This window comes from Thermobia domestica, chromosome 5, assembly GCF_964235325.1.
Source record: "Thermobia domestica chromosome 5, izTheDome1.hap1.1, whole genome shotgun sequence".
NCBI classification, from domain to species: Eukaryota; Metazoa; Arthropoda; class Insecta; order Zygentoma; family Lepismatidae; genus Thermobia; species Thermobia domestica.
The window spans coordinates 139,452,946-139,474,432 of record NC_137458.1 but is presented as its reverse complement, the minus strand read 5'-3'; positions in this window follow the sequence as shown (position 1 = coordinate 139,474,432).

Sequence of the window (21,487 nt, the reverse complement as noted above, 5' to 3'; positions counted from 1 at the left end):
TTTATGGCAGTATACCTTAAGTTGACATTTATCTAGGAAGGTTTGATAGTACTCCCAACACTAAGATTGAGAAACGATTTAATAAGTTAATATAAATTTATGAGTGTATTTCCTTTAAATGGGTGTAATTTTCAATTCTGGTCTTAGTTATGATCTCTTTTGGGCTTACATCTATTGTACCTTTCAGGTAAGTGTTTGTAAACATATCCCCATCATGATGAGATATAATACAATGTTGAAAAATATTCAACATTTCCGGTACCTCTAATTGAACCAGAACTTTTACGGCTGGGAAGCAACCACACACACACACACACACACCAAAAAAAAAAAAAAAACGCTGTACAACGATTTGCTATTTGACTTAATATGTAAGCATTAATGGTGAAATAGGATTATTATTAGATTTAAATATTTGGTACTGAGGTTTGGAATAATATACGAAGAAAGAAACATTATATCTCGTGATTTAATAATTCTTTTTTAAGAGTAATGTCAAGATCGCATGAAAAAATAGTTACTTTCTGAATCTATTTCGCTATAAATTCTTGTAAAGTTGAGAAAGTACTTAAAATAACAAGCAGCTCATTGTCAAAATGGCAAGAATCGTCATCGAATTTCGATATTCAAACTCATTTTTTTTTTTCGTGTTATCAGGGAAATATCGGATAGTATCTTGTTAAAGGTCAGGATTACTACTATTTAAACTTACTGCGTAGGTAGCTATAGCTTTAATGCTGGTGATGCTTTCTTCGAATAATTTTTTCAGGGAAGCGTCGGATTAAAAAAAATATTTGCATTAGTTGGTGAAGGAGTGTCCTGCACAAGAGTGAGATGTAATTTATCTTTGTTATTGGGATCAGGTTTATTTGTGTTCGGCCTGAGAAAACCAAGTTCCTGGAAGTATGCCTGGAAGAAACATTGTTGCTGGTTGCGCTAACCTAGGGTGACCAACCGTCCCGTAAAAACGGGATTGTTCCGTTTTTCCCTACCATTCCCGGTGTCCCGAAAAATCTCCCGGGACGCCACAATGTTCCGTGTTTACATTGGATACAGAAACACTTTCCAATCGCTAAAATTTCCTAAATTATATTATTTTCTAGGATAACGACGTTTGTGATGGTGGATGTTGTGGCTGCACTGTTTTAACTCCCAGGTCTCCTCACTCCAAAACTTCCACTCCGCAGATGATAGTGCAAGGGACTGAAAGCCTTATGAAGAACCAATGTAACCTGTTTTTGCTCTCGAGCTTTTTTGTGCTTAAACTGTTAGCGTACGCGCCTTTGGGGTGGGAGACTCGGATTCGATTCCCGGCGGGAGTTCATGCGGTTCGGATTCCACGTTAGTAAATCCCGTCTCATATAACCTCGTTGCTGAAAGGGACGTTAAACTCAACATCAACCCAACTGATTTTGCTCTCTATTTTGTGTGTGGAAGATTGAGGCGCTGTCATCAATACGGTACAGTGTTTCTGTAATTTGACTAGACAATAATTGACAATAATCCTTTAAGTAAAGCATACCTATAGTGTATCTATATCCAGCTTAGTATCTTCCCCCACGGAATTAAGAAAATTGAAAGGAAGTGCAAAAACAAGTGTTATGGCTGTCAATGATGGAAGGTATGCTAAAGCTATGTCTAAAAGAAAAGAGGAACAGTTTTTATCATTTAATGTGAAATCCGTTCTTAAAAGGAATGAAAATACAAAGTCAACAAGACAACAATACAACAAGACAAGACAATACAACAAGACAAAGTCAACTTCAAAAATGAAGTTAATGAGTTTTATGAAATTTGCATTGAATATCTACGGAAATGGAGTGTATCGTTTCCTACTTTTTCAATATTCAAATGGATGCTGTTGAACATCCTCAGTTGGGGCAGGTTGAAAATAGTCTTGCTTACTTCAAAGAGAAAAGTATTGAAATGATTTTTTTTCGATCACGTGGCTTCGTTGAAGGATTTTGTTAATAATAGTATAAAGGAGTGGAGAAAGGAAACTTTAAAAAATCCCTCCTATGCCACGAGAAGTGGGTTTGTTTTTTGCAAACCCATACCAGGTCCGAACAGCACTCTGAATCTTTAAAGATATACCAATATGTGTTTGCGATCCCTGCTCATAATGGCAATACTGAAAGAATATTTTCGCTCATGAACATTCAATAGACAAACGAAAGAAATATAACGGTTGTGGAGACTCTTTCTGTAATTCTTCAAGTACTATACAATTTCTAAATGGATTGTGACTTTTATAACTTCGTAAACTTATAAGAAAAGAACGAAGTTTTAAGGATGACTAGGTCAACAGCTAAGCATTTTCATGAATCTAGCTCATGAAATCAACCCACGTTTCGCATTACATTATTCTCAGGAACATACCTTATGTTTTCAATTTGAATAATTGATAAAATGTTTCATATATTTTTAGTAACGTTTTCAAATATTTCATTAGTTTATATTTTCATTTCTTGTTAGGTGCTGATAGTTGTTATTTAACTAATTGCACAAACTTTTCAATACGTTTTAAAACGAAAAAGTGTAGATTTGCTCCTATTTTTTATGAAAGATACAAAAAGAGAGAGAACGAAGAGGCTAAAAAATATATTTAGCAAAGCAATTTATCCAAAAATAAAAGGTGTCCCTTTTTTTCTAGTTGACAATTTGGTCACCCTACGCTAAAGTTATATTTCATTTTCTTTTCTTTTCTTTTCTTTCTTTCTTTTTCTTTTTTCGTTTTTGTAAATAGCGTGGCATCATTTATTTATTTATTTATTTATTTATTTATTTATTTATTTATTTATTTATAACCGGTTTCAGATACAGCACAAGGCCATTTTACTCTGAAACATTTTAACAATTTGGTAACAATTTAATAACAATTTGAGGCCAAGATGGTACAAGACAACAGTGACATTACAAAAATAGCTTATTTATAGATGATATGAAACTATGCTCACTTGAAAAAACGTCTACAGTTTCTGGTAACTGATTGTAGGTACTGATAATCTTGTTTAGAAGGGACCTTTGGACAATATTAACTCTCACCGGTCGAGTGTAAAAGTGATCACTAGACCGTGTTGTTCTAGCGGGTACGCGAAAATTGATCTGACTTAACAACTGTTCATATGATATGTGGCCATTTACATTTTTTTGCCAAAATATTAGGTCAGAAATTTTGTTTCTCACTAGAAGAGGTTTGATATTGAGGGATTTTAAAACGTTATTTTTTGGAAGTGTTCGGAGGTGAGGTACTCGGTAGAATACAATGGCTAAAAAGAAATTAATTACGGAATTTAATTTTTTAAATGAGTAGGACAGGCCATAGACCAGATAGGAGAGCAATACTCAATAGTGGGAGCAACATATGATTTATAGATAATTTTCAATTCGGCAAGAATTGGGCAATTGCTATTGACAGTCATATTTTTTTTAAAAAAAATATTACAACTCAGGGCCACAGCGGCTCAGTGCTAAAACACTTATCTCTGGTGCGTGGGGTCCCTGGTTCAATCCCCGTGCAAATAAGTTTGTGTGGGCAACATCATGTCCGTGGGTTTTCTCAGGATACTCTCGTTTTCTCCCACATTTCATTCCACCAATTCTCTCATCATCATTTACTTGCCTTAATTATTGTATCCTTTAGTCTAAAGGGCATAATCGTGGGAAGTTAAACTCAAAGATTTCATTTTAGTATCACAACATGGGTAACTCTGAAGGTGTGACTTCATCTTCGTATGTGCCTTTACCTGTGTGAAGAAAAAAAACCAATGTCCAAATATTAAATTAAATCTTAAATTCCTAGTAGAAAGGCATCAGGTTCGATAAGTTTAGCGAGCCAATATAAGAAGTAGAACCCGAACCGCATAAGCTCCCGCCTAGAATCGAACAGGGCGCCCCGCACCGAGGACGCGTACGCTGACTATATAGCCACGGAGGAGTCTCATAATTTGCGAATTCAGATTAGGAAGTATTGGATTTAAATACCTTTTTCTCTGTGCATTTAAAATTAATTATGAATTTTAATGTCTCGTTTTGTGCAATAGGAAATATTAGTTTAGCCGAAATCGTATCTTGTATGGAAAGACTGAAACTAGATTGGAATGATGATTTCTGGTGAGTCTACCAGCAAACCTCAGCAACGATTCGCGAGGACAACACAAGAACAGGTTTTCTCTTCTGAAAACAATAAGACCAGGGAGAAGGCTGTGGAAAGGGCAAGAGTCCACCTGCTGCTCGAAAACCCTTTCATATGAGCCGTTTTTACGCGCCGTATTTACGCTCGAAGTTAAAAGCAGCCAGACTTTTCCAGCGTATAAAAATTCGGTACGTAAACGTACGCCAGATCCCATACACTAACGTATTGACAGCTGCTAACAAGACTAGCGCATTAAAAATTTTATGACTAAGTCGGAAAAATACGTCAATGTATGGCTGGTATGAGAAGCCAATATACGTCACAAAGAAAATTGTTGTCTGCATGGGAAAGTAATATATGAGATGATTGGAAACATGTTTTAGGATCGTTTTACGCTTAAAGTCGAAATTGAATGAGCAAAATCTCTAAGAAAAAATCTAATTTGAATGATTTTTTTCTGTAAATATATATAATATAATGTTTCAAATATACCTTATGCAGGGCAGCGCAGGAACGTTTATATTTTCTGAAATATGTGACAAAGTTTCCAAACACATAAGATTTATTTGTCATTACCGTAACGCGTTTCCAAATTTCAGTGTTATTCTATAATGTTTCGTGTTTAAAATAATTACGTTACAAATTGACAAAACCGACATGTAAACATATTTTGCAATAAATATAAAAGTATTAGTAATTGCTGGTAGTTTATTTAAACCAAAAAAAACATTATTGTGACGGTAATGACGTAAATGTGACGGTAATTGTTAATGGCACCCAGTATGGCAATTATAGGAATACTATAGTCAGAATGCAATGACGGTAATGATATAAATGTGATGGTAATGGCTAATGACACACACGATGAAATTATAGGAATAAATTTGACAGAATACAGTTATACATATCTATGTAATGATATAGTACTCTTATATCAGGGGGTTAGTGCAGAAATGGTATAATCCACAAATAAAATTATAAGCTATTTTAGTATTTGTTCACTTCATTATAGTACTTACAAACTTAAATATTTTTGTACTCTTCTCAGGTATCAGAAAAGAGTAAAAAATGTTTGTGTATAAGAATACTATAATGAAATGACAAAAATTACAAAAATAGGAAATTTTATTTTGTGTTACACTATTTCTGCACCAAGCCCGTACTAACACAGTTAGTGAATAATAATATACTAGTGAATAATAATATACTAGTGAATAATAATGGCCAATAATAAGAATAATACACATAATAATACAGTTAGTGAATAATAAAGTTCACATCGTGATTAAGAAATGCGTAACTATTACTGCTGAAGAAACGGATCAGCAGTATGCAGTTGTTTCAGACCAAAAAGTACTGACATACCAAAAATGACATGACAAAAAATTTAGTTACTTTTTTTTCTTTTTATTTTCTTTTCTTTTCTTTTTTTCTTTTATTTTTGTATCGCTGATCTGTTTCAGAAAGACGAGAGAATGCTTGCGTACAAATAACCCTCATTTGTAACAATACAGACACAGACAATACAGACATTTGTAACAATACAAGTTATATTCATGGAGATCGTGTTTTCTTACAATAAAAAATACAAGTGTTACATATTTTCTCATGTCTATTTTTTGAGGGGGGTTGATGGGACTGAAACAACTGCACACTCTTGATCAGTTGCAAAAACAGAAAATAGTTCTTACATGTAAAGAACCCTCTCTCTCTCTGAAATTGTTTGGTGCAGTTTTATCATATCTGGTGTCTTTGGCAACTTCGTAGGATGTAAGGAATCAAGAGCCAACATTTCAGAAAGATCAATGTAAAAGAATCAAATTATTGAAGTTTCGCTTCAATTTAAAAATTGAATATTGTTTTTGCATCAAATAAGTCGTGTCCACACGAAACTAATGCGTCAGTTTGTCTTTTAACTGTTCCACCAACACCGTCTGCAGCATTTTTGTGGCTTGCTTCACTGAAATTCAATGACACAAACTTAAAATTGTACTTGCTAAAAGACGAAGTTGAAAACTAGAATACGTTTTTCTAGAACGATACTGGCTTGTCGATCTATCACTACCGATAAATAATCAATCTCTGATGTCATCTTAATGTAAGTTCGTGCGGGACGTAAGTGAGACATATAGCTGGCGCATCATATCTTGTACATTCTGAGATAGTTCAAAATGACAAAATATTTTCTCGATAGAACGAAGAAACATATGCAACACATGTATACAATGATATGTGCTTGCGAGAAGCACCAAAATGCATCTGATATATTTCTCCAGAACATTTACAGTGATACATCTAAGAGAAATCAACGTAGAGTGCCCGTTCTTTCTGTGTAAGTGTCTGTTTAAGTGTAACGTTAAGAAACGTAAAGAAATTTTACGTAACGGTAATGATGGTAGTGGCGTTACTTCGTATTACAAAAAATTCTTGAAAATGTTGGATAGTTGGCAAGTCGAAAAGAATGAAGGAAGAGCCTCATCTAAAAGGATTATGAAACATTAAATGTTTCAGTTATACATTATCTTTATAGCATAAATATGTGTCACGGTAGTGACTATGAGAAAACATAACTCAACTGACCTTAGGCAAAAGCAACAATTAAATTCTTCAGACCGCCGTTCGTCTGATCCCATGTACATATAACACAAATGATACAAGACATTCTGCACATTTGTTCCGGATCCAATACTACGAAACCGAAAACGTATGAGAACGAAAAAGTAACTAGCAACGGTAGTGATAGTAAAAGTTAGGGACACCACTTTCGTAACACAAAAAGTTACCTTAAATAGAGAGAAAAGAAAGGTACAATTCATGCATTTGTATAAATGGACTCATGTTTTCTAAACACGTAAAAAAACAAAGAAAATCGCACTTGTAAGTATTATGAAATACAATGAATGTTACATACTTGTTGCTGGAGATATGTTACGGTAGTGACATTTACGAATATTTTGTTTTTAAATGAATAATTAAAAAATAATTAAATATATTTTTTAATAATTATAATGAAGTACTGTATCACTTTTCGTCATACTTTAATAATGTAAAATATGATCTTAAGAGAGTTTGTAAGACGGAAATTCATACGGGAATTTTGTGCATCTGAGAAAGCGATTTTAGAGGAAGTTCCTAGCATCACTAATTTGATTTGTACCTTCATTTATTATTTATTTCAAACTGAAGGCATGTTGTTTAATCATTTTAACGTTTATGCTTCAGAAACTCCTTTGATGTTGATGTTAACGTTTCTGATAGCAAATATAATAGTGACCTTTGAAGAAAAAACGTAAACGAAAGTGAAAAACGATACTAGATTAAAAACGCAAAATATTGTCATTTACTGTTTCATTTCTAATATACAGAAAAAAGCTAGAAATAACATTGAGTCAATCCACAAACAGTGTGTTGAATATATTTGTATTGTGAACTGTAAAATATACTTTACGAGTTTCTAAAACATACTTTGAGAAAGTGAAGAAGGTGAATATATTTATGTATAACGACCAAACTCTATTAAAACTCGGCATCTTGTTATTTGTATATTAAAGTTGAATGAACGACAGATAAAACGAAGTAGATTATCATATTAGTTTCTTTTTAGCTTAAAAACAAATTTTATTACTTAAAAAATATGTTTGATTTTTTTATGTTTTGCAGAATCTTTTGCTAACTAACGTAGGAGTTTCTCGTTTTCTCAGAAACAAGATGGCACCCTTCTTTAAAATTTCCCGATAGCAAAGCTAGAGTCAGTCATTTGAAAATTATGATTTCAAAAGGTTGCTAGCATTTTCTTAAAATCTTGCGTTTATTTCTTTCCGTTTCTTTTCCTTCCTTCGAGAAAGGAAACAAAAATATTGAAAAAAAAAAAGTTCCCTTCATCTTGAATATTCACGACTTTCAAAGCCTTATTAAGGTATGTGAGTTACGTTAAAATTTTCTTCCGTGCTTTCTTTAAAAGTAAGAAAAAAATCTTCATATTTTTTCTTAACTCGTTGAATTCATTACTGCTAAGCAAAGAAGGCGAAAAGGTAAAAAGAATAAAAAGAAAGAACACACAAACATATATATAAAATGATAAAATCAGGTGGAAATTTTATGCCTCGTTTCCAAAATTTCTTGATTACACTCCATCTTTTATTCCTTCTCTTTTTTAACCTGTAGTTTCCACTCCAAAAGATAAATCAGCGTGTTATTATGGCTTACAATAAAATAAAAGAAACAAAAAAGGAATAGGTTAATAATGGCACGAATAAAAGAGGAGAGGCGGAAGGGATGGATAATTTATTTAATTATTCAGAATAAAAGAATAAAAAATGAAGGAACCTTTGGGTAGTTTTTATATAGTAATAATAGTAATAGTTATAAATAAGAATAATTAAATTTAATCTACTATATAACTCTTTTAAATACAAAATATTTATCTAATGCTAATCTGAATTCAAGAGTATATTTCTGAATCAAGTTTCCAGACGATACTTTAATGCACCATCTTACGACTGACGTAGGATATACTATGTTATGGTCGGCTCCTGAAACAAACATAGGTAAGAACATGCCTCATCTCTGATTAGTGCTTCTACCTAGCTGTCCCAAGTTCAGGTAGGTTATAGTCAATGATCATAGGTAGCACTAAAACAGTTGTTTCTTTTGTTACAGAGTATCGAACGTTGCAGACTTCTTTTTCGAATAAAAAGTATAGTTTTTCGCTGCAGTGGTAAATATTTTCCTTTCACTGAAACTAAAGCATGTCTTTGACTATCATTATGTAAAGTGTGTCCACCATCCGATGAGTAAATCTATATATCTTAAGTTATTTATTTCCAATTCCGGATATGCTCTAATAAAGAAAAAGCAGATTTTGATCCTGTCATTTCATGGCCTTAGTTTGACAAGGTTCTAACTAACATTTTTGTCAACATTGAGTTATATATATTACGTAACACTAGAAATTGATCTTCATTCAAATATATGACTTTTATTGTTGTAACTTGAAAAATAGACTGTCTACTAATTTGACAAGGTTCTAACTGCCTCTGATTCTAATGCTGTATTCAGTTTGACAAAGTTCTAACTGCAGCTTGGAAAGCTGTAAGTTACGGAAGTATTCCTCCTTTTTATAATTTACGTGTGTACTTTCTATGTAATTTGCCTTACATTAAAGAGATAATAAAAATATAAGATACATTCTTTTAATTTACCTTGCGAAGTAAATAATGATACTTTTCTTCCACCATTTTTTTATATTTTTGGCACACCAATTCTGAGCGCACTATTTTGTTCCACTTTCTGAAACGTAAAAATAACTAAATTGGTAAATCGTACATGTTAAACTAAATTGATGAAAGTTTAATATAAAATTACTTGCAGCAAGACTCTAAACTCTGCAGGGTACATTGAAGATTTACTGTCATCTATTGGTGTAAAATATACAAAATTTCAAACCTGGTCTTTGTAATTCGATGTATCTTCAGGATAATGAATAGGAATCAATCGAAAATGGAGACGAGACTAAAAATCCCAAAACAAAGAAAGCTAAATCTCGTTGAAAGTATTCCTTTCATTACTTCTTCAATGTTGATGCAGAAAAGATTCAAGTGTACAAAACATGTAGACTGTCTTTGTCTTTGTTTGTTGTCGACTGTCCATATATCCCAAAAACCTGTGTATACTGCACACACAACCAAGATTATGAATACAAACACATCTATTGTAGTCAACGGCGCCGACTTTCCAAAATTTATGTGGGTGCATATCAATGGTGGGACGTGTTAGCCTACATGTTTTCAGGGAAGTCTTGATATTTGATTGATTTATTTTTAGTTAAAATCTTTTATAAACACTATCATAACAGATGTGCTGTAATAAAGTAAAACATACTGGTACTCTAAGGATAAGTTAAGGCTGCACTAGCTCAGTCGCTAACACGGCTGTCTTAAACATAAGAGAAACGGGTTCAAACCCGGCTCCAAACTAAAAGTCTTGTGGGTGCAGCAGATTTTTGCAAGGTAACACATAAAATCTTTCCCAACAGTGGAGTCATACAACTGCCGAGCTGATATCAGTAGAATGTACCTAGGAAATATTCTGAACATTGCATAAATGTATGATCTCTACATTGAAAAGTGCCAAAATGAAAACAAAACACCAATTAAGAAATCAATGAACTACCGAATATTTGAAACGGAGTTTAACTTAGATTTCAATTTGCCAAAAAGTGACAGATGCTGTGTTTGTGGGGCGTATAAGGTAGTAAATCTTTAACTTTTACGTCCCACAGATATGCCGGTTAGGCTAAAGGAGACAGTGAAGATGAGAAATGAATGAAATCGTAGAATGAAGAAAGTGGTAGGAAACGGGAGAACTCAGAAAAAACACGAGCACGTTGTTTGTTCACCACAAAGTTCACATGGCACGAGCTGTGATTGAACCAAGGACCCCAAGCACTGGAGGTGAAAGCTCTACCACTGAGCCCCCGCGCCCTCGCGTATAAGGTGGTGAAAGAGACTGAAACCTTAAGTGGTAAGCAAAAGTACATATTTTGCGCAAGGTCCAAATGAGAAGAACATAGAAAAAGTGAAAAAAAAGAAAAAGATCTTCCAGTCCTTGCCTTCGATTCGCGAAACATCATAACATGTTCCCACACAGACATATTTTATAAGAGAAAGTTAAATGTTTACAAATTGACCGCGTACTTTACTCTAACAAAAGAAGTGTATCATGGTATCTGGAACAAAACAATGGCAAGAATGGCATTGCGAGTGTTTTGGGGAGAATATTGGGCGTCGTGCTCGAAGAAAATGAGATCACAAAACTGGTTATTTGGTCCCATTCCTGTATACCACAAAACTGTAATTCTCATATATCATATACAGTTTTGGACATTTTGAGAGAAAATCCGAACATCGATTCTGTTTCAACCAAATACTCTCTCTCTCTCTTCCAGGACATTCCTGTGGTCAGGAAGTAGATCTCGTACACAGTGCAATTATTGAAAAATTAATGAACAAGACGGATTTTTACTCTCCTTTGTGTATCGTAAGAAAATTAAAGGGTGTAGACCGTCACAACCCATATCGTGTAATTCAGATGAGGCTGAGTGATTTTAAAGACTTTGGGACGACAGCAAGCTTCTAAATTACAAAACCATTCCATTCACTCAAGAAGCTAACTTGACGTTTACTCAAGAAATCAGTACCGTACTGTTCAAATCAAACCATAACAACTAGGAGCCTGTTAATGCAGCAAATATCAAATTTCTGGAAACTCCAAGACGACAGACTAGTGTCATATTTCAGCAGTAGTTTGAGTGTTTTTGATTTCAAACCAAAGCAACAAAAACATTGTTTGAAGTTTACAGAATTAATGGAAAAAAATATAAAAAGAGTCCCTTTTATTCATGCCCCTAGAAGACAGGCAGTACTATACTGCACTGTTAAACTTGTAACTAGTATTCGACACATATTTCATGTCATTAAAATATGAATAGTTAATCTACTCAATTGTAGTTACACCCTTATCGTTCTAAGTCTTGCCTGTTTTTTTCGTCATTTTGGTTTGACAAGGTTCTAAGTGCAGTTAGAACCTTGTGCCTCTGAAAATGATCGTTTCAGTAAGACAAGGTTCTAACAGCATTTTACTGATAGTTCAAAACAAAAACTGTAGAGCCCCGTTTCCAACGTCAAATATTCAGATGTAAACCTTGTAGGAAGTTAGTCATTGTGTACAAACATCATAATGATTAGTTTATAATTAAAACAACTATAACCTAATAAAATTTTAAACGCTTTTTTCTCAAAATATAGTGACGTGCAGTTAGGACCTTGTCAAACCAAGGCCACGAAATATTGTCGAAGGATATGTCTATATTTGTTCTTTTATTCTTGAGTACATTGGGGTTGATTTTTATTGTTTTAATCTTCAATGCTGTTTACGTTTTCTCGCGTGATTCTGTTTCCCTTTCTTTGATACTCTTAAAAGCAGCAGAGAGAATTTTTAATTTTTGAGTAGTTTTTATCTGTTTTATGATGTTGGGTAGTACATTCTGAATTGTGTTTTGTAGTTGGATCTATGGGTACTAGAGCTTCCCTGTCCGATATTCTGTTGTCATACATATTAGATAGAATAAATGCTTGAATGCGTTATTATATCTGGTGTTTATTTATTACATATACGTATGTCTGTGCTAATGTCGGTGTTTAGATGTCTGGCAACTCGGTTGTTGTTTGTTGTTCTTTATTGAAGTATAGCATTCTTAGTCAGTATATGAGACTTAGATCTACAGTTTATAGTGGAAAATGAAATTCGTCCTAATTTTTAAACTTGTTAATTACTGATTCACTGTAAATCGAACGTATCACCTCGTGTATAAAGTGCACACAGTAAGCAATTTGAATTGAGAATTCTTTGTTGATGCTTCGACTTTGGGTCGTTAGTTTTCTTTCGTTATGGTGTTGGCAATTTCATAATACAGTTTTTTTTTTTTTTTTTTTTTTTTTTTTTGAGACAGGAAAATATCCAAAGAAGTATTTGCTTTAAAATATTTTTAAAAGATCACATAATTACTTTGCTCATTGGCTACAATTGACAATATTAAAGTAAATGGTGAAAAACTGAAAGATTTAAAGTATTTGTATTCTGATTTATCAAAGAGAAAATATCAGAAGAGCAGAGCGGTGTATCAAGATATATCAGAAATACAAATTTCAAAATACATTCTAACTACAATATCTAAAATGGATAACCAAATGTGTCTTACAACAACCAACTAGTTTGAGGAGTTGCATTCACCTTTGAAAACAATCGTCTCTGTTTAACGGACATTAAGGCGCAATATTTTTCTCATTCAATAGATAGAATTTGCTCATATGAACTTCGTATCGGATTCATAAACTACTAAAATACCTTCTTTTACTTATCTTTTTTAAGTGTATTAACTAGATACGTTTAAGCTTTGATTTCCGTCACCATTACTCCTTTAACGAGTTGTATTGCAGAGTTTTTAAACTACTGTATTATGCATTAAGAAAATCTATGGGAGAAAAATATAAATTCTTTAATGAAACATAAATACTTACTCTCAACTTTTTTTTTTTTTTTTGCAACTTTCATTGTTCCTGTTCTTTAGTACACTTATTCATTACTTTTTCCTTTAATTCTATCAAAAGTATGGGGCATTTAGACCTCTCATTAAAGTCAAGAGCTATTTCTTCTATTGATCAGAATTTCTAAGCGAAGTAGTTTGAATATTTAGTGCACCCATATAACTTCTCAAACACGGAAGCGAATCTGAAAACGGGAGTTACTTTTGTCAGCTGTAACATAAAAATAAGTATCTAAAAAATGAAAAACACGAAAAAGATAGGAAAGGCAGAATGATGTTATGGTACTCAAGAATTATAAATTCTCATTTTAGTAGAGAGAAGAGATGGTAGTTCTTTATAGATTTTTTTGCATACATAATAATAGTTTTCATGCTACGAAAGGACGTCATAAACGGTCGATATAATAGCTACATTCTCAATATTCAGATACGATCTATATTATTTTCACTAAATATGTATATGTTAACCATATTTTATAAATTTATGGAGAAACAGAAAATATTATTTGTAAAGTTAAAAATTAATAAAAAGAAACTCATTCAATTTTTCTTAGGAAATAATAATTTTTTGGAAGACGACCCTTGAATTGGGCTGTTGAGGAAAAAGGAAAAGTGATGGAACCGATGCTTGAAGTCTCGAAAAGAAGGATGAAAAATAAAAATTGAATTATGGTGTAAAAGTACATTTATTTATATATAAATTATCTTCAAATATTTATCATGTACTTGTCGTTCTTAATAGAGTAGGTCAAAGGGTACATTTGTATAGAGTAGCTCAAAATGATTGTGATATACTGCAAAACGAATCTGATAACGGACACGGAACAAAAGTAGAATAAATAATAAATATAATACTGTCTGATTAGAAATAGCAGTGGCCAAGTGGAGAGACTAACTATATGCCTAAGATCACTGTAGGTGTGTAATTGGTATTAAACTAAATATTAACCAACATATTTAAGCAAATATTTACGTGCTTAATTTTAAGTTTTCAAACTACTTGTATAATTCCATATTTCATTAGTACATGGTGCCGCCCAAGAAGGGGATCCACCGGTCCGAATCCCTTTGAAAAATCATCGTAACTTTTTCTAATACTTGTGTTTTGTCTTTACCAGGGGCGCAATCATGGTGCATCAACCGAGTTCAGACCCTGTCCCATCTTAGTAATTAGAAAGACAATTATACACTTTCTTAGACAAATAATCGATATGGCCTGAAGATCTGATCTTATACTACGTGTTTACTCTTTCTACTTACAATAGTTTAATTCTATAATTTTCTCCCTAACAATATAAGTGGAAGTCAGGGATGCATACAGGCAAGTTTTAGGCTGCACGAATGAGATTATTCGGAGGATTTAATTTTTCATTATAAAGTTAGAATCGAACTTTAATTATACTATAATAGTGTTTGCAAAATTCAATAAAATTTGGTTTACAAGGCAAGTTATCTTGGTTTTGTCACAATCAATTAAAGTCTTCCTTACTACATTTCCGGAGGAAAGGATATATTAAATTTGGGTAATTGTGACTAAATACTTGAGGCTACTGGTGAAACAATTTGAAAATTATGTATTGTTTACTCCAATGCGGAATTACCAATTTCAGTATTACATAGACGTAGTGCCTTGTAGTGTTGGAGCCCCCGCTCAAACTTCATACCCTCTCCAACAATAATTTCTGAGTATGTGCCTGCATAACCATCATCATCCGGACTTATTTTGGTACAATTTTGTAATGAGACATGTTACGCATTTAAGTTTATTAGCATTATTTACTCTTATCGCGAGATTGATTTTTACAGTAATTCAGAAAATTTTTCGGAATTTGGAAAGGGCTTAATATTAAATTATCATATTTTATTCAATTTTCTGTTAGGAACACTTAGAGTTATAATTATTTTCTTATTTACATTTGTTACGCTCTCCAGCATTTACTAAATTTTATTAAGTTGTTTTCTTTTAAGGTTTCTGCTACACACAGCAAGATTCTTCATTGTTACTTTCTAGTGTATAGTGATAATAATTGCTTATATATTAAACAAATCTCGAAATATATGTATCGCAGGTATTCTTATGAAAGTTTTGGGGGGAAAAACTTTTCAATAATAATAATAATCAGTTAGATTCGTTTTGCACTTGATAGTCTTGATAGTCTTGATTCGTTTTGGTAGTCTTCCGAACTATGTGAATTTAATGTTGAAATAGATCTGTAATTTTCGGCTGCAATAGGGTAATAATTTGAGATATGGTCACTATTCATCTAATGCTGCATCCATATCAAAAACTACCTCTTTAGTATGAATTACTATATAGAAATCAATATTGATACCGAAAGCTTTATCTTACTACTTCCGGTTTGAGCAGAACAATGAATCTGGGATCAAATTGTTATTTTTTTTCGGAAACTGACTAATACAAAAAAGACGTTTGTCGCCTCCTAGTTCTTTTTCACTCTATGAAAGTCAATATTGAAACTAGAAGTAGCAGTATATTTTAAGAATTTCCTGTTGAAATAGATTAGTAAATTCGGAGATGGAAAGTTCTTGAGGTACTGAATTCATAACAAAAGCCTGCTTCGAAAAGTTCACTATTGTTTTTCCACTATGATGATGTGCGTTGAAATTGGAAAACAGATTTCCACCACTTGTGATTTCAATAGATGAATACAAGAGGATACAACTTGTTCCTAAGACGCGGAATGCATTTATTGAAAGCCCTTACTCGCTATACTTTACTGCTTTTGTTCTATGGCGATAAACATTGAAACCGGAAGTAGTAAGCACTATGTTTTTACTACTTTCGGTTCAAACGGAAGAATAAAGGCCAAGATGGAGTGTATTCTCAAAGTATTAGAAAACTGCTTCTCTCTACCTATTAAAGTTTAGCAAACTTGGTCACTGCTGAAATTAGAAACTGTAGATTTCCATCACTTCCGGTTAACATACAGGGAAGCAAGCAGTAATGAAAGTTTATTTTCTTGCAAAGCTCAATTAATTCCAAGAGACCACTTTCTGATATATCTTACCATTTGTGCTCTATGCAGATCAATATTTAAACCAGAAGTAGCAGTAAATTCCTATTAATTCTCATTTTAGAATAAAGAAGAAAATTGAATCTATTCTTATGAATCGATCTCCAAAAAATAATTTATCGCTACATATTAGCGTTTTTGTTTTATGTCGATCAACATTGAAATTTATTTCGTGAAATTTATTACAAGCCAAATTTATTTCGAAACAAAAGCTGCTTCTTTATACTCATTACCGTTTCCGCTCTATGGAGATAACAATTTTTAATCTATGTAGATCTATATTGAAAGCAGGAGTACAAGAAGATCTTTACACATTTTGGTTCCAATACAGTAATCCGGGTGAAGATGTTCCTTTTTATTTTTAATTTCCTGTTCGTTCTTTTTCTCTTCTTTTAAACGCTGAGTCGATCCAAAAAATTATTTTCTCTATATGTTACTTAGTTGTTTTATAGAGATTAACGATGAACCGAATAGATTTGATTTCTTTCACTTTCAATCTCAATGGAAGGTTACTGAAGGAGACTAAACCTATTCCTGGGATTTAGAATAGGTTCCAAAATAAATAAAAAAATAAATAAAAGCGCCTAAATATCCTTTACGACGATTGCTTTATCAAAATCAATTTTTAAACTGGAATGAAAATTTTTACCACAAAGAATTTTATTAGAGTGTCACAGGTCGATATTGTATATTTTTCTAAGACATTCAGTCAATTGCAATTAACCATTTGCCGCTATCTATTACTGTTTGAGAGGCAATGTGTCCACTCTAGTTAATAATATTTCTTGTATATATGGTGATTGTGACAGTGCTTTTTTACAGTGTGAGCACACTAGCTGAAAATTAGGGTCAAACTGTAAGTAATTTATATAAAGCTGACTTTGGTCTCATTTGCTGCAGAATCCATCCAAGATTGACACATTAAAAGCTTGTTGCTATCCAAGTAAAGCTAATATATACAGGATACTGAAATTACCGTGTAAAGTGCATGAGATGATAACTTTATTTAGTAAAAAACATGCCTCACATAAGGACTTCAATCATTTCAAAGTGGAAGACTGTTCCGTTTTAGGTGTTTTGCTTCAAAATAAGTGTGCAGGGGAGGACGCCAAGGTTTCTCCTGGCGTGATTCGTACCACATGGACGCTATGTTGATTCCCAGCGCTGTTAGGCGTAGTTTCACAATAAACTTACACGCTCATGTTGCAGGTTTTTTTGCTGCGGACTGTACAAACCGAAAATTCACATGACACGATTATTTTCTGTCATTTCTGACATTGTCTGTAACGCTATTAAATAGCTATTTTATTATATTTTGACTTTATGTAAAGTGAGTTGCTATTAGTGATATAATTTTAAAATCTTATTAATGGCCTTAAATTAAATTTTATTACATCTCATATCATTCATTCAAAATTAATTTTCGTCATCAATACAATTGACTACTTGGCGTTGTTACCTTTGTTTTCGTAAGTACTCATCAACATGTCACAAGCTTGTGTGTCAATCCTAACACAAATGAACAGGCACTTTTTTTTAATTTACGGATCCAATTTCTTTTCTCGATTTATGGCTCGAGATGAATACGAAAACGTGGCCGTTGGCTCAGTCATTTTTAGCGTCCCCATCCGTCAGGAGCCAAGAAGAACACAACACAAGCAGTCAAACAAAAACAAAGAATCAATAAAAAAATATTTGCTAGTAATCCTGACTCAACGTAACGGTAAGAGGAAATCTCACAAGAGACGGGACTACGAACATCCAGAACAACTCGGTTCAGCTTAACTGAAAGTGTGTATAATCTGCAACGATACTTATATTCTAACATCTTTATTATATCTTTATTTTTATTTGTGGGCAAAATGTATTTTTAAATTATACACAAGCTGTTCAAGAAAGGAAGAAGAAGAATATGAAAAGAGAAATAGATGTAATTTCTTTTTCTGTTGTTATGCGATTATGTTTTGTTATAATAGCGATTCGACGATGTGAGTTAGTTGTCATAGCAACGGAATATAAATAATGCATAACTGAAGATCCATCTTATGAAGTCTATATGTACAATTTTTAAAGAGTGTACTTATTTAACTTGTTTGGTACTACAATAAAAGATAATATCTTGATGCAGTGTATAAAATGGATTTTGATATATCAGTAGCCTTGTTTATATACGAACTGTAATCGCTATATAAATTGGTGGTTTACCGCCTCAGGATTTTAGGAGATTTGTGTGGAGTTAAGTAAACAATCTTTTAGATAATAAACTCCAGGATTACAGATTGATTTTAAGGCTACGTAGTGATTTTGCTAAAAACGTCAAAACGGAGTATACTTTATTAAGGAGTGGCAGAAATATTTTGAGAAATATCAAAATGAGTCTTCCTGATTTTGAAAATACAACTGAATCAAACGGTAATAGGGAGATGGTCTACTCTGACCTAGCCGATCTATTTAAACAGCTGATGAGACAATTAAAGCAAGAACTGAAGCAGGTTTGGTGACCGAATGAATCAACAAACGGAACAAATGAATCAGCAGATGGAACAATTAAAGCCAGATTTTGGTGACCGAATGAATCAACAAACGGAACAAATAAATCAACGAATTGAACAAAGTGATCTTAAAATGGAACAGATTATACGTAGATTTACCGAGGTACAAAATTCCGTTGAAGTAATAGAAACTATAGTTAATGATCACACGACCCAAATAAGTGAACATAATAACCAGATTAGAGAGTTGCAAGAAGAAGTGAATTCTATTAAAGAAAGTCTTGTTCCTGCTAATGAGAATCATGTTAATGCTCATGCGAACTGCGATTGAGTTCTCACTGACATTATGCAGACATCCCAGTATCATCATCGAAGGAACGTGAAAGAGATTCATCTGAATCTTCAATAAGGAGTGATAGTGAGGTTAGTGTGGGCCAGCGTCGGAGAACAAACCGTTCCTAGCAGCGTGGAAGAAATCATCCTGTGAATTCCCGACAGGTGAAAGATAGGAACAGAGATAAATTTTTGCGTGTCAGTGAAATCAAATCACTTACAAAGTTTAGTGGAAGATCTGATGATATACCGGCTAGTTCATTTATAGAAAAATTCGAAGATGAGTGGGATCTAATGGAGGTGGATGAATCTAAATTCTTAAAAATCCTGCCACATGTTTTTTTACCTCCCTGTTCTACTTGGTATAAGGCTATCAAAGTTAACCTGCGTAATTATTCTGATTTTAAGAATGCGTTATTATCTAACTTTGAAAATGACTTTATGTTAGGTAATAGGGATGCATTATTTCGTAATAGGCATTTTCATCCTAAACTGGACCGGAGTATCACTGACTTTGTAATATCAGCTTATAATGAGTTGAAACCAATTAATCCTTTTCAATCTGAATCTAGGATAACAGCATCCATACGTATCTTATTACCTTTTAAGCTACAAAAATTTCGGCTCAGTGCGTCAACTTCAACCATCTCATTATGATTGTTCAAAATTTTGAAAGCCAATCTATGATGCAAAATAACAATAGAGGGCAGGCTAACCCTAATCGTAGCCAAGTTAATTATGCCTCTATCCGTAATATCAATGTTCAACAAGAGGATATTTCAAAGGTGCAAAATAATAATAGATTTCATTCTAATGGGAGAACAAATGAATTCGATTTTACCAGTACTCAAATCGAACCTAATTACAGAATAGCAATAGAAATAGTAACCATAACACGTATTCACTAAATAGATTCACAGGTAGCAGGAATTCGCAATATAGAAATCGGAATACAAATGAGGTATGTAATATACAAGACTGTACACAAGATTGCACTACACAATGTAACTTAACTCAGTCCTACGGTAACGTAACTTAAGCTAAAACTACGGCGTCCGAGAAGAATATATTCAATTGATTTTTGTTGTACTTCACTGTAAATACTGTTATAATTTCGTTTGTTCTTTGCATTTCATTTGAATTCTATGAAGATAATTCAATGAATCAATAAATGGAACAATTCGTACACTCATAATCTTGATAAGAACTTCTTTTGTTCAAACCGTAATACTAATTTTTATTGTGATGTTAATTATCGTGTTTTGTTCTGGGTATTATCAATATTTCAATTTTAATTTGTATTTTGTTTGAATATATCATATATTTAATCCTTTCATGTTTAAAAGAGCAATTATGTAAATGTCATAATAATGTCCTCTTCACAATCTTCCTAGTTTTGCCCGATAAAATAACATAGATTTTGTTAACCTTCAACTTAAAATACGTATCAATGGCCCCAAAATGACCTAAAATTAAACAATTTCTATACCGTTATCTGAATGTACCTTCTGTTATCGACGTTGAAGTATATAAATATTTGAAATGAAATTAATTAAGAGGATTAAGATAAAATATGAAAATAATATTGATATAAATGTAAAAAAATATATATGATTGTATGACTAGTAACTTTTATACGGTGTATACGAGTGTCATTCAGAAAATTAAATAATAAGTATGTAATAGTTAACGATCCAAAATTTCTCTTTTTCTTATTAAACAAAGTCCTATTGTTCAGGCACTTCATAAAACGATACTTGTATTCTAACATCTTTATTATATCTTTATTTGTATTTGTGGGCAAAATGTATTTTTACATTTTGCACAAGCTGTTCAAGAAAGGAAGAAGAAGAATATGAAAAGAGAAATAGTTTTAATTTCTTTTCTGGTTGTTATGTGATTATATTTTTTTTTATAATAGTGATTCGACGATTGTGAATTTAGTTGTCATAGCAACGAAATATAAATAATGCATAAGAAAGGATCCATCTCGTGAAATCTATATGTGCAATTTTTAAAGAATGTACTTGTTTAACTTGTTTGGTACTATAATAAAAAGGTAATATCTTGATACAGTGTGTAAAATGGATATTTATATATCAGTAGCCTTGTTTATATAAATATACGAACTGTGGTCCTTATAAATCCAATATTCAATGTTAGGGCAAGGTATAATTTATACAATGCAATAAATAAATAAAATCACAAAGTTAAACTATTAACAAATTTTATGACAAACAATTTTATTCTGAATATATACTTATGCGTTAGATAAGCATATATTCAATTAAACAAACAACAACTATAAAATTAAATTAATTAACAAAGAGCTGAATATGTACATATGCGTTACATAAATGTATATTCAGATTATAACAAAATAAATAAA